The sequence below is a fragment of the Trachinotus anak genome, unplaced genomic scaffold (assembly GCF_046630095.1).
Source record: "Trachinotus anak isolate AG129_WGS33_773 ecotype Australia unplaced genomic scaffold, CSIRO_AGI_Tana_v1 ptg000003l, whole genome shotgun sequence".
NCBI lineage: Eukaryota > Metazoa > Chordata > Actinopteri > Carangiformes > Carangidae > Trachinotus > Trachinotus anak.
Window position 1 is genome coordinate 10,782,868 of NW_027273854.1, and position 14,601 is coordinate 10,797,468.

A 14,601-nucleotide genomic window follows, 5' to 3' on the forward strand; every position below is an offset into this window, starting at 1 on the left:
CCCTGAGATTTCCAATAACCATTCACTTAACCAACATTTAAATGTCACACTTCTTCTACTTTAAAATCAATTTTTATTCTGTGTCTTATTGCCTGAACAGAAAAAGAAAAAAATGATGAATGAGCGATACAACTGACAGTTCCCTGGTAGTAACAAACTGGCAAATTACTAGCCTAACTAGTAAAGATGCCAGCATGACTTACAATAACAGCAGACACACATTTGTGGACATATAAACATCATGACATAATTTTATCAGTTATTGATCTAGTGGTCTGATCTGCAGCTAGAATAACAAAATAAACACACAGCAGCTTGGTCACACCTAGTTTTATTATCTCTGTTAATATGGTTTCACAGACACAACAAAAGTTATGGAGCTGCAAATCATAATAATTAGAAGCTTGACAGGGTTATTAAGCAATCTGAACACTCAATGTGTCACAGTAAAATGCTGTGTTAATAAAAGTTTTTGGCTTGCATTCATCAGCACCTTGATGATAATAGCTTCTTTGTAATTGACATTAGAAGATGTCAGATGACTAAGTACATTTCCAGTGAGTGATTATTCTGAGGAAACCTGACCACATTTGTATCTATTTGTCCTACACCACAACAGACATTTATTGTGCCCTTCACCAGACACAATGTGCCTGCGTTAGTGTAAGCGCTGCCCTTCAGTTTGTTAGAATAGTCTTAAAAATGAAAATAGCATCTGATTATTTTCCATTTACAGTGCCAGCACTTGTTGATACTGGTCCCAGAATAACACAGTAAATGTCACAACTACAGTACAAGTGTATGTGCAACCGTGTGAATAAACACTGGATATCAGAAGCAGATGTATATACAGGAAAATATTAATCCAGGTTCAATTTAGAAAAAGTCAAATAATATGTAGATTCATTGTGGTAACTACGGTAAATGCACAGTCGACTTTCCTATCGAGCGCCTCTCCAGACAGGGTTGACTGATCTGTTCCATAATGTCTGAGCAGCAGAATACACTCTCCTGTCCTGCTGAGTTTATGTCACAGCTTCTCCAAGTCCAAGCTGCTGGCACTGGATCCTGAGTGCACGATTGTCAGTGATGGAGCTCATGCTGTCATCTGCCATGCCAGGAGCAAACATCTGCTGCAGGGGATTGCTGGTCCACGGTCCAAACCAGGATTTAGTATGATCCTAGAAACATAATACAGAAACTAATGATTGACTGAGGCCAAAAACCACTTGCAGCTTGAACAATGACACATGTTTCTCATACCCATTCTACAGAAAATTACAGGCTTTTCTGGCAATTTCTTTTCATAATAGCAAAAGTAACTGTTAGCCTGAGTAAGCAGAGATTCACCCAAAACTGATCTACACAAACTTCTGCCCTGCTGATTCTTTTAGCAGAACAGATTTGGCTGCTATCACAAACTTTCCACACAAAAAAGGGCTTGAGGATTCAAACTGGCATAAAGAAGTTGCAGATGAACCACCCAGAGCCTCATCCACAGTCGAAATTATCACATTATAAGTGGTGGCAAAATCCAGGCTGTGTATTTTGCTTCCAGCAGTGTGGATACGAATCAGCGGGCCTGCTCATTGTGCAGCTGGGACTGGCTATTTTTCAGTCCAATACCAGAATTAAGATGTCACTGTAGTATAGTTTAGGCCAAAAAAAAAGAAAAGAAAAGAAAACGTCCTTATTATGTCATGCATATGTCTCAATTCAGCAGTTTAAGACATGAAATATCACTTTTGTGTGTGTGTGTGTGTGTGTGAACAGATCAGGAAGAAGATAGGAAAACTGATTTCTATCCAGAACAGCCGGGTGATTATGTTATTGTCCTCTGAGAGTAGCACTAATCTGTGTACAACATATGCTTCTTCACAACAACGACACAACATCCCAAGGTGAGGTAATGCAGGTAGGTGGCCTCTTGACAACCCCTGCTCTGCTTTACCAGTTGTTTGTGCATACAACCTCCCACATAATGACATAATGTTGTCTGCCCCCACGCACACCATCCACTCAGCCCTGCTGATTGTCATGGCAGCAAAGTGGCAGGACCGGCCCGTCCTGCCCGTTCTTCGCCCGGGGAAGGAACAACATGTCAGAGGATAAGTAGTCATCCATCAATGTCTCTCATCTTCTTTCTGCCTGTCTGCACCTCTGAGCTGTTTTACCTGCAAGGAGTCACGTTCCACCAGCGTACAGGATATGGACTCACTCTCTTGCACTCTTTCTTCATCTCCCTCCTCCAGCGCTTCCCTCTCCTTCTCCTGGGCCTCACACATCACCATCTATTTCCAGCTTGCTTCCCCTGACTTAAGCTATAGCCACTCTCTTGCTTTTTGTCAACACTGCTCTATTGTACCTACCCTCATTTTTTTTTTTTTTTTTTTGGGGGGGGGGGGTTGTGTGCTTTTTCAGCTTCACCTCTCAACAATCTTTGCTTTTACCTGATTTTCTCAAGCTCTCCTTCGCCCTCCATTCTGGTTTTTCCCTTCCCACGTTTCTCTCCTATGCCTCACCTTGGAGCAGCGCCAGTAGAGCAGCATCAGCACACAGAACCAGGTCCCAACCTGCCTCTGAGCCTCAGCCTGCCCATGTACGCCTGTCTGTGCCTGGAGCTGCGACTGAGGCCGTCATCCTATCTCCCTCCCTCATCAGCACATCTACTGTACCTGTCTGCTGGCTCCCTGCCATCCACACACACAGTGCCGCTTCATTTACTGAGAGAGCCAGGTAGGAGAGAAAAAAAAAAAGATAATGCAAGCCTAAAATCTACAGAAAAAGACTACTCATGTTGGGGTCAAGCATATTTGACCTCTATTGAGAACACCCACAGCTACCCTGAGAGGTGCACGTATACAGTACCACTCATTCAGCCTGCTGCCTGCCCCGCACAGTCCCATCAACAGGTTTCTTTGAAGGCCACCGACTCTGTGGTGGGCCATCAAAGCATATCTTCATTCAGTTCCACTGAAAGGATCTGAGGCTCCTGAGAGAGGCAGTGTTTGAAGTGATATCTCTGTGCCACTGCATTCTTTACTTTGCTGTCATGACTTGAGTTACACAATAAAAAAAAAAAAAAGGCAAGAACACGGGCATAAAGCCAGTGCCACCACCCTGATCATGTCTCTCCTACATGTGAACTACCACTGCTACCTCTGTTTGATCGGTGAACACACCAAACTCTGGTTGTTTATGGCAACTGTCATCAACTGTCATGAGTGATCACATATTCCACTGAGCAGAGATCAAACAAAAACCAGAGTCATCCCTACCTGTTGAGTCCCTTGAGATCATGTTTCCATTAGTCAGCCTCTTCTTGTGGCTCATCTGAGACCATCTGAAAAAGATAAAGGAAGGGGGAAATGAAATGATTCAGTGAGGGACTCACTGATGCAAATATAAAAGTCAGCAAAAAAAAAAAACAACAAAACTGAGGAATCAGATTTAAATCAGTGCAGCTCCGTCTTAACCTGCATTAAAACACCAATTAATATTTCTTTCTTCTTCCTATAATGAGAGACAAAATAGTTCATTTTATGTATTTTAAAATTAGATTACTGAGCAGTGGTTTCAAACACTTATTATTTAACAATTAACATGGTAGGAACACAGAAAAAAAAATTGCATTTATTAATTTTTACATTCCTGTATTTTTTTTTCTTTTTTGTCTTGTAAAGTACTGAATAATTTTACCAGTGATGATAAGCCACATGTAAAAGTGCTTCAGTTTAACAGGTCATTTTTCTGCTTAAATCATGATCCATGAGTACAATAACTGCACAAATGTGTGACACAAAATGTTTGTCACTACACCATCACAATCAAGGAAAAGGCCCTTTAACTTTGGTTTCCTTCTTGTATATCACATTATTTTTAAGCCTCTCGCTCAACTAAAACTGGTTTTATATTGATCACATGACTCAGACCTTCTCCAGTATCTTCACAGAACATTTAAACAGCCAAACCTGGAGTAGCCACATAGATCACCCTAACTCTGTTTTATGTAAATCTAAGGTTTCAGTGGAGCGGTGCAGTACCTCGCAGTTCAGGAGAAAAGAAGCAGTCAAAGTGGCTGTTCCATTGTACCAATTAAAATTTACTTGGTGTGCTGGTTTTATTTTATAAGGTCAACAGGTTCAGGTAGATCAAGAAACTCACAGGTCTCTTCAGACAGACATGTTTAAGACTGAAGCTGTGCTCTCTGGACCAATGACAGCTTGGGTCCCTCTTCATCCAATCTCAGACAAAGGTGCTCTCTGCTTCTGAGTTTCACTGTCCCAGACCTGTTACCTTGGAAACAAATGGACTGTTTCCGAGTGACACAAAGCCTGAACTTAAGAACCTCCTTTCAGGTTGACGGCTCCAAGAGTTGGGGGGAAAACAGCAATAACAGGACGGCGGGGAGAGAAACTGAATACCGGCAAATTGCTTCCCAGAGTTTCTGGAGGACATGGTAAAATAATTCTTTCTTTCCTCTCCCTTTTAAAATACCTTTCCCTGGCACCAGGCACCATAGGTAGTTGTGTACTGGTCCCATTTCTTTTATATCCCTTCTTATATTTCTGTTTTTTCTAGCTATCGTACTGAGCTAAGTGAGTTATCATGTACACCAGCAGGCTGGAGCTGCATGTGGCTAGGCTAAGCCTCCAGATGAGGTAATGTTTACGGGGTTGGCGAGCCAGGAGAAGGGTTGGTCAGGTCTTGATTAGCTCAGGGGTAGGGGCTCTCTCTAATATTGGACACCCCTTTGTGTGGTGAGATTACTACCTTATGAAAAACTGCCCCTGCTGACACGCCTGATGGGATCAGAGCTTCCTGCCCGCTGCATCGTCCTGCTTATGAGCTCTCCACACGTGGGAGAGAAAACACACATCCAAACACACACACACACACACACACACACACACACACACACACACACACACACACACACACACACACACACACACACACACACACACACACCTCTCAAAAAGACAGAGCTGAACAGTGAGAGCTCATATGTACAACTCACATGTTCTGTACATGCTTACGTGTAAACAAGCATGTACACAGACACACCAACACCAACACATGGCTGCAAACATCACCTCTTCTCTTCCACGTGTGTATGTCATGACCACAACTGATGACCCCCAGATGGAAAACAACCTGCATTTATTAACAAGGCCAGATGACACACAAACGCACGCTCACTTGCTTGTGCTGTGATCGTCTCCTCCGGCCACTCTCTCAATGAAAATCACATGATGGACCGTATCCAGCTCTGAAAAAACCACCAAGAATCTCCACCCCGTAAAAACATCAACAAACAATGTTAAAAAAACAGAGAGGATTCAGAGGCAAAGCTTTCAGGAGATTTGATGCTAGCAGCCCTCTAAAGAGGGCTGAGGCTATAGGATGATTTCAATTATTTGATATAAATTCTGATGGTCCATTAGTTCAAAATAAAGCTCTGATTATATGAGATGTGTAAACAAAGTCGCAAACAAACCTGCATCGGAGTCTGAAGCAGAGCTGTACTTTTTTCCAGATGCGTAATCGACTCTTAATTAGCAGTGGCCTTACTTTCATGTAAGCTTCCCCATATAAATCTCATTTAAAACCAAGAACAACTAAATGCAGCGTTCTGGTTTCTTCAACCACACTGCAAACTTCAACACCTTTCTGTTTCTACTGTTGAGGAGCATACACTAACAGACGCTCATATATCTGCAGTGCACCTTGTGAAAACAAACAAATACTTGTAGGTGTACACACACACACACACACACACACACACACACACACACACACACACACACACAGAGGACACTGGCACAACCTTGCGCCAGTGGTCCTTTAAACCAGTCATGTGAAACGACCCGTTCCTTTCTGCAAATCAGATTACATCTCCTAGCTGAGGCCTGCAAGTCCACACACACATTAAAAGCTTGGTGCTCAGGTCCACACAACACACACACACACACACACACACACACACACACACACACACACACACACAGCTTAATCAGATTTTTCCCCACAAACCTTTTGTGAACACAACCTGCTACTTATCAGCAAGGCCCGGAAATACTGACTCCAAATATGCATATAAATCCACAGCACACAGTAAATACAGCATGTTCGGAACATATACAGTATACTAAAATGAGTGCAGCTAAGGCCACAGATGTCCTTGAAGAACAAAACGAAACAATTTCTTTGTCAAAGAAAATCATAGAGAGCTATGATAAGCTTCCTCTCTGCAGCGCTCGAGACTGCTGTTTGGCAGCGCTGCCATGGAATGAGCACATGTGGAAACATGTTTATAGTGTGTTTAGCAGGAATGCAAATGATAGATGATTTGCAAATGATTCAGGTCCCATTCAGGTTATCAAGCACTGATGTATTAAAGCAGAGAAATGTAGAAAACTTATTCCTTCTGTTTTAATTTGAGTCAAATTTGCCTGGGTTCATGATTTTTTTTTTTTTTTAAGCAGATAAATACATGAATGGTTGAAGTGAGAGGGATAAGACATGGTGTAACTCCTTTCATATGGTTTGCTTCCATGGTGCTGAACACTTTTGATTACTCTGCACATTTAGATTCAGTCATCAAATGTGCAACAATCCGAGTTTTCATAGTGCAAAAGAAGCTAGTTGGCTGGCTGCTGGTGGACTGGTCGGCTTAATCATACCCAGACAGTTGGAGGAAGTACAAATCTCTGTCCCTACAGGATCTACATTAAGTCTCCACTCCTCTAATCAGAAAGCCCTTCGACTACATCAGCATGTCCCTCTGGCACCCACCAACAACCAAATCTCATTTGTCTTTACAACTTTTTAAGGAAATTTCAATTACTTTGCCATAAAGTCTGGAAAAACAATCACTGCTGTCTCATTGTAATGAACAAAATTCTACATAGATCAGCTGTTCGTCTTTGCTCCTAAATGCCCTTGATGCCATGGAAGACAGAGGGTGGGAAGTTGTGGGTGGCAGAAAGCTGAGATAGTTGTGGCTACAATGGGGTGCCAGGACTCTGTCAGTCAGCCCAACTCCAGTTCAACTCAAGCGGGTCATTCTCTCTTCACAGTGACATCTGAGAATACCAGGGATGGAGACCAGCAGCGAGGGGAATGGAGGAGCAGAGGGATTGTGCCCTGGGTTAAATTGCACTGGGTGCACAGATAAGACGACAGGAAAGGGCAGATTTGGGCAGGGAAACAGGGGAAGCCGGCTGAGGCTACTGTTACCACAGGAAGAGCTCACTCATCCCTCAGATCACATGCCACACCTGTGGGGGCCAGGAGCTGACTCACAGTGCCACCAGCCAGGAGCTGGGAATTGGCCATCAAAGCCTCAGATTGTACTCAGTGTAAACTGATGTAGGGTTACTTCTACAGCAACAGTGTACAACAAATTATTGCACTGGTGGTTTTAAATGATTTGGCCCAAAGCACACCAAGTTTTTAGATTTGGATCTTTCCAGGTAGCAATTGGTTTTTCATTAATTTAAGTACAGACACAAAACTTACAGAGAGACTTTTAGCATGTCAGCTTGTCAAAGTTACATTGCTGTGTGGTCAGTCCTTTTCGGTGCCTTCAAGGACACCCGAGCATCTGATGTTTGAAAAGCGGTTAGTGGACAACAACTTTTTAACCCACAAATGACTAAATGTGCATTGTAGTCTTTTAAGACGTCCATGTTTGTGTGTTGTGAGTCAGATTTTGTGACAGCATAATAACTGATTGTAATTCTGACAATTTTAAAACAGCAATATAACACTAACTTTCAAATCACTGCAGGTTGATTTTCAAACCATACTGAAGTGAATGAAAGTCTGTAGCATTTATAGCCTTTTAAATTTGAGGATTTGCAGTTGTTCTTTTTTATATTTTTGTTAATTAAGTGTATTATGGACGGACAAATATATGAATATAAGCAAAACTGATTATCATGTCATAGATCAATAAAGCAGTCAAAAACCTGCAAGACTAAGATGTTTGTGGAGATGCAAATACTGTGATGTAACTCAGAAAACATATGGTCAGTCATACAGCACACATTACTGACAACACAAACACACACAAACACACGCACACACACACGCAAACACTGCTAAAATAAACCACAATGTAATGTCTTCATCTGGAGTGCATTTCCTGTCCATCAGGTTGGCATATGGCCACTGGTTCCTCTTTTACACCACAGCATCTCTCAGTTGTACCGAAACAGAAACAACTGTCTTATCACTGAAACCTGGACAGAATGTGGGTGACAAGGTGGGTGAACTTAGACTTTTGAAAATCTGAAGCAACGAGATATACTCCACATATCTGGGAAAACCCTACATAGGGGATTATGCTGGTTTAGGATGTAGTTTGATAAGGCACAGCTACCAGTTCTCTCACCAACAATTCAAGAGGTGTAATCATTGGTGTCATATGCTGACCCAAAACTCAGTTTTGGAATGCAAATTTAAGAGGATAATAAAGTTACATCAAGCAGCTCTTTAATAAGACAAATTAGACAGCTCAACCCTTCTCCCTTGGTGAACGTACTGTGGAAAAAACCTAATTTGTGTATTGAATTTTACAAGGTCAGAAGCGAGGAGACAGTTTTATTCAGCAGCAACAGCACCGATGAATCATCTACAAAAATGTCACCAAGTTATCTTCTATCTTCTTTTTAACCCAGTAGAAGTAGTGACCAGAAGTGGTCACAGGAGCTGTGAAATGTTAGTTTTAGAGTGAAAGTAAACAGCCTCTCCCATGGTGGGCCTGTACCCTACACAGAGTAAGCACATGTTTCCCATTGAGGTTAAAAAGGAAGGGGATTAAAGTGTAGTGCAGCCGGAGCCACAGCTATACACCCCATGGTGGGATCACAGTACTCACAGGTCTTTCAGTACTGCTGATGCAGCCCAGTTGGAAGTGGCTGGTGTGTAAGGAGAGGCCACGGCCAGATCTATCAGATGGGCTAGTTAGGGTCCTCTTGAGCCTGAATTTGAGGCCCTTCTTTTGGGCTGAGGAGTCAGGCATGTTACCATGTTGACAGAACTCCCTAACTGAGGCTGGCACACATGTTCACTGACACTCACACAAACACAGGGTAGGTAAGGATTATGAAAAGGTGTTGAAATGGAGTGAATTTCACTTTTCAGGGGCCCAACACTGTCCTTGCGTAAAGAGATCACCTTCTAAACTCCTATTAGCGGAAACAGGGATAGAGAAAAAAGAAATGAAGGCAAGGTGCCTTCAGACTGAAAATGAAAGCAGGAAAAAAAAAAAGGGTAACGGTCGTTGGTTTTGGCTGCCAAATATGAGGGTTTCAACCCAGGGCCTCAGGGTCAAATAGGCCACAATCAGGTACCACGGGGGACTTTTAAAGCAGGAGACTGTGACTGTGCAGCCAATTAAAGGACACTTTATAAAAAGGCAAAAAGTGCAAGGGACATTGAGGAAGACATGCATAGTGGAGCATATCTGCACTTTACCAAAAACTGCCAATTAACCAACACCCCATGAAGCTCAGCTGTGACCGCTTCAGCTGGAAAGCTTCCATGTGCAGTGAGTAAAACGTCTTTCTGTGCAGGGTAGGAGAGAATGTAGAGGGAGGGTCAAACATGTCAATCTCACCTGATACTAGTCTCTCTACCGAGCAGTTTTAGGGATTGATAGTCATCTAGCGTTTGAGGGTTTACTGAGCGAAAGTCAACCTGATTATCAAAAATGGGTCACAAACTTCATGACTTGGAACTGACTGACCTGACTTGCCTTGAGGTTTCAAAGCCAAAGCCAAGTCAAGCCTTAAATTTTGACCTGATAAAAATCACACAATAAAAAAAAATAAATAAATAAATAATGTCAGTGTTCTGCAGGCTTAGCATAACTACACACTTTCAATATTTATATCATTGAGCCTGCAGAAAGGATTTTGTCTAGCTATGTGAAACTATCAACAAAGCATGGAAATGAAAATGTTCAAATGCTGTCCCGTTTACTCACTTCTTGACTTGCAAATTGCTTATGAAGACTGACAATTATGACTTGATTCTGATCCCTAAATGACTTGAAACTTGAGTTATCCTTGCCCATATCAAGTCCAACACACTTTGCTCCACCCAGTGAAATGGGATTGTCACCCAGACAAGTTTAAGTCAAGTATTCCAAAAACATTATGAAATGTCATTCTTAACCTTTTGGCCTCACAGCCCACACACATAAACATAGATAATTACATGCTACACGTTACTGCTACTGCTACGTGCTACTCTGTCAGTCGTACAGCGTTGGTGTATCTGCCTCTGTGTATGTTTGTGGGAAGAACCGGGAGCAGGGATTGTCTGCAGGGCCTAAGTGTTTGTGCAGATTTGCAGGACTTTCTCACCCACAAAAGACTGTGTGGGTGAAAGAGTACGGCACGTTAATGAGCATGTGCGTGCTCGTGTTTCGAAACTGGAAACAGATTTATGTAGTGTTCGGGACCAGTTCTTAAAAGGTCATGCCGAACAAGTTAGCTCTGCTCAGCAAACCCTGTTCCCTCTCTGATCCAGGTGACTCTCGGCCAATACTTTGATGACACACGGGGCAGACACATAAGCACCACTCTGACCACCTTCTCCTTCTTCATGACATCAGTACATTTCCGATTCCCATGACGCTACACTGACATTCAGTGTCATTGATTGATTAGTTCCTACAGGGCTCAAAGAGTTTCCGCTAAATGACAAAAAACACTTTCTGGAGCTCTGAATTGTTAGATACAAACATGCCTTCAGCTGCAAGCAAGGCCACAGTGCAAGATGCCCTGGCAAAATATCAGCCACAGTAACAGAGTTTTCCTACTGACACTGATCACAGCGTTCGAGGGTCAAACTCCCTTGATTATAAACATCCTTCAGCAACACATGTGCAATGGCACACACACTTAAACATACATTTATGCTTCAGCACACAAGCCCAGAAGCATGCCATTGCAAGCACATGTGTGTGCACATATTACCCCATGCACACATTAACACAGCCCACAAAACTCTGAATGTAAATGTCAGGGACTGCAACACTGGAAAAAGGTGGGATGGAGAACATATCAAGGCTAATCCAGCCAGGGATTAGGAGCAGGCAAATATCACCAACAATAAACAAATGACTAACATTCCCTGTGTGTGTGGTTACAAGCCCCTGGGCTCCAGCTAGAGCCCAGCAGGGTCTGGATCCAATCCCTGCTGTTTATCAGTGCAAGCAGAAGCTGTCACTTGTGAAACCTCCATGACAAACACTTGGGGGACAAACCCAGAATCGGGAACAGAGCGGTCCAACCAAATTACTCCTCCCAATTTGATTTACGGCTCAGACCTCAAAGATCTTAGCCTAATATTCTGACTGAAATGGCCGTTTTGTTTCTACTCCATTATTCACTCTGACACTGCCTTCTTGTTGGCCATTTTCTGTGAGATGACAACTTGATTTTGCCCTAACTAGTCTCTAGTGACTGACACATGTCAGGACCCTCCTACAGACATGACATAAAGCCATCACATGTTGTTTATGCAAAGACAAGATGTGTGTTAAATAAGTGATAGGACATAATGAGGTGCCTTGGTTTAGGAGAGCACAGAGGGCATCTCATCTCATTCTTTGAATCGAAAGTTGACGTTGTATTCATTATATGATTCAATGCGGTTTAAAGGAACTAATGTAAATTTTGCTGTTGCTACATAGCCAACATTAGCATTAACAGCAGTTAACTTACCAGTCTAGAAGAAATGTTGCAAGTTCAGCATCAAACTGCATTCCTTGACTCATCAAGAGCTGTCTCCAGCCGTGGTAAGCAACTCTTCCTTTTTCTCCTACTGATGTTAGCATGCTAGTCAGCTAGCCCTGGCCCAGTTGGCCTGTCTTGTCTCTTTCCTATTGCGAGTCACTGTAGGTTCCAGTCTGCCCTGAAGAAGTAGCACTGCTAAGAGGACGTATTATTACCTCTTGTCTTAACGATGGCTAAAGGTCTCGAAGGTCTTCAAGTGAACATGCCAATTAACCAGTCTCTCAGATTTGAGCATTTGCTGTTTTTCTGTGCTTTATATGCTTTTATATTAAATACATTGGGGTTTTAGGATCCTTATAGTCAAACAAAACAGTTGATTGTGTAGACTGAGAATTTCTGATGGACATTTCACACTACTTGCTGTTATTCTATAGATCAAATCATTAATTGCCTAAATAATCAAATTAAAGTTGTAGCCTGAGATCAAATGGGAAAGCAAATGGGATTTCATGTCACAGCAACTCAACATGAGACAGACAGCAGAGCAGTACACCTGTTTAGCATTATTGACAAATATTGATTGCTTGTCAAGGCGTAACCATGGAGATTATTGCGGAGGAATGTTGGACAGATAAGGTAATGGGCCATAAATTCCCTTCGGATGTAACAGGGTTGGTTAATTAGCAGCGTGTGATGAAACTGAGATCAAAGGTAAAGCAGTGAAAGCAGGTTGTAATTTAGTCGGTGCAGTTTTCTGCAATGAGGAAAGGAGAAAGGGCTTCCACTGGAAATGCAAACACAGCATGTTTCCCCCATCTCTTCTCTTTTGTCCAATGTGACATCAGATGAAATGCTTCACCAAGTCTTAATTTAGGTGGATGTTCGGAAGCCTTAATCTTGCTCTGTATATGGGTGTGTGTGTGTTTGTGAGTATGCTGAGAAGTAAAGTCTTCCCTTTGCTATAATCCACCTATTTTGTTTCGGTCCACTGTTCAGAATCAAGGTGGAAAAGTGCCGAGGCTGCAACGTTTTGCTTTCTCAGTCTGTCTGGCCCACAGTGCTCTACCTGCTGAGCTCAGAGACTCACCAAGCCTGAAGGACTCTGTTGCTTTAACCCTGTCCCTAAGCATGTCCCTGGCCAGCACAAAAGCCATCTGGGGTGCAGCTGAGAGCTTTAGCAACAAAATAACTCTTTCACTCTGCACTCTGCATGGTTCTGACTGCAGGGCGTTGAGGTCGCCAATACCAAGACTCTTACCGGACCTCCTCCTCTTTCTCCTCCACCCTTCTAATCCTGGCCTACATGACTGACTCCAACTGAAAGCCCCACACGCCAGAGGTGGGAGCCAAAAGCACTGTGAGATTCAAAAAAGACCACCTGCTCATCAAACTAAATTGCACTCACTGAAGGCAATAGGGAATAGAAAAGAGAGACTGAAAAGGAGGGGAGCAAGAGAAAAAAATGAGTAAGAATAAAAAGAAAGACAAGTCATCGCTCTCCCTCTGTGATCTTGGCAGACAAAAGAACAAATTGCATTTCTGCGTCATGGAACCCGAGGGTCAAAATCGGCAAAGACTCCCACTCAATTCTATTTGTGTGTGAGCATGTTGATATAGGTTCCATCAGTTCCCACAAGAGAGGCAGAGAGGTGGACAGACCTACCTTTAAGCCTTTCATCTTGGCTTCTTTTGTATTCCGCTACACTTGTGTCTGTTGTCTCTCTCCTCTATTGGGCAGAATTGACTGTTATTATTCCAAACAGCATTATCTTTATTAATGCCACAGGTCTCAGGACTGTGCACTCCCTGGGAGCCGGGTCTGGACAGAGCTGCAACCAATCTCCCTAGATAAAAGCTCAGCGGAGAGCTGTATGCAAGCCAGACAGCTTGGACAGGCCTTCATCCCCCCTCCTCATTCTCAGAGAGAGGTATAGTCCCTACAAAGACTAAGATATGGCTTTAATCTTAGCACTTTGAGTCAGACAGAAACATTTGAACTCAGAGCAGCTCTCTGCAAGGCTATCAGAAGTCACTTCGGGTTGTTAGCCACTAGTCAGAACAAACAAACTGTATTATTAGCAAACACATTTATGTAATATTTGAAAATTGCAAAAAGGAAATCATCCATAATGAAAAAGTTTTGAAAACCTAGAAACTGAGGGAAAGGTTTTGGACTCATGTACAAACTGTTCAGGTTATAAATCATGAAACTATATCATGTGGTGTTAAAGTTTATGGGGCTGTCCTCCACTTCTACTGTGGTGGCTCATATGTACCTGGAGCCGAGGCCGTTTCCCAAAGTCAGCCATGCATGACGAGTTATTTTAAAGGTGGTGTGGAGAGCTGACGTGTGGCCAGGCCAGGGCAGGCCAGCGGCTGGGGTCTCGGCTTAGTGCCTCAAGCCCCTCGCTCCAATAGTCACACAGCATCAGCTCCCGGCCCGAGCCCGGACATTGATTTATGGGACAGGGGGATTACCATCAAACCAGCCGTGAGGACCACCCAGATGGTGGCACAGGATGACAGCCGCACAAACACACACAGGCACACACGCACGCAAATTCATATATACTTATGCATTCACGCATGCGCTTATATGTACCTTTTTACACAGATATCCACATAAATCCACACACTTACACAAATAATGACTGAAAGGCAAATAAATCTTGCTATTTAGGATGTTAAATATTAAAGATTAAACTTTTTGGAAATAACTAAGCATGAAAAACTGCACATACAATGTGTAATGGCTTTTAAACAGTCAAGTGCAGTGGGAAGGTTTAGTTTTCTGAGGTTTCCTCAGCACTACAACATGAGGGAGCCATCTTTGCTTATCAGACTT

General features: G+C 42.8%; 1 long non-coding RNA gene across 3 annotated transcripts in view; it reads right to left on the reverse strand.

Moving 5' to 3' along the window:
* Nucleotides 1-315: 315 nt before the first annotated feature.
* The window catches only part of LOC139616506 (uncharacterized), a 115,369-nt gene continuing 101,083 nt past the window's right edge, over nt 316-14,601 (reverse strand). For all 3 annotated transcript variants that reach the window (XR_011688175.1, XR_011688181.1, XR_011688187.1), the window contains 2 exons: nt 3,279-3,343; nt 316-1,181 (listed from right to left, as the gene is read on the reverse strand). This is a non-coding gene — a long non-coding RNA (uncharacterized lncRNA). The remainder of the gene's footprint in view (nt 1,182-3,278; nt 3,344-14,601) is intronic.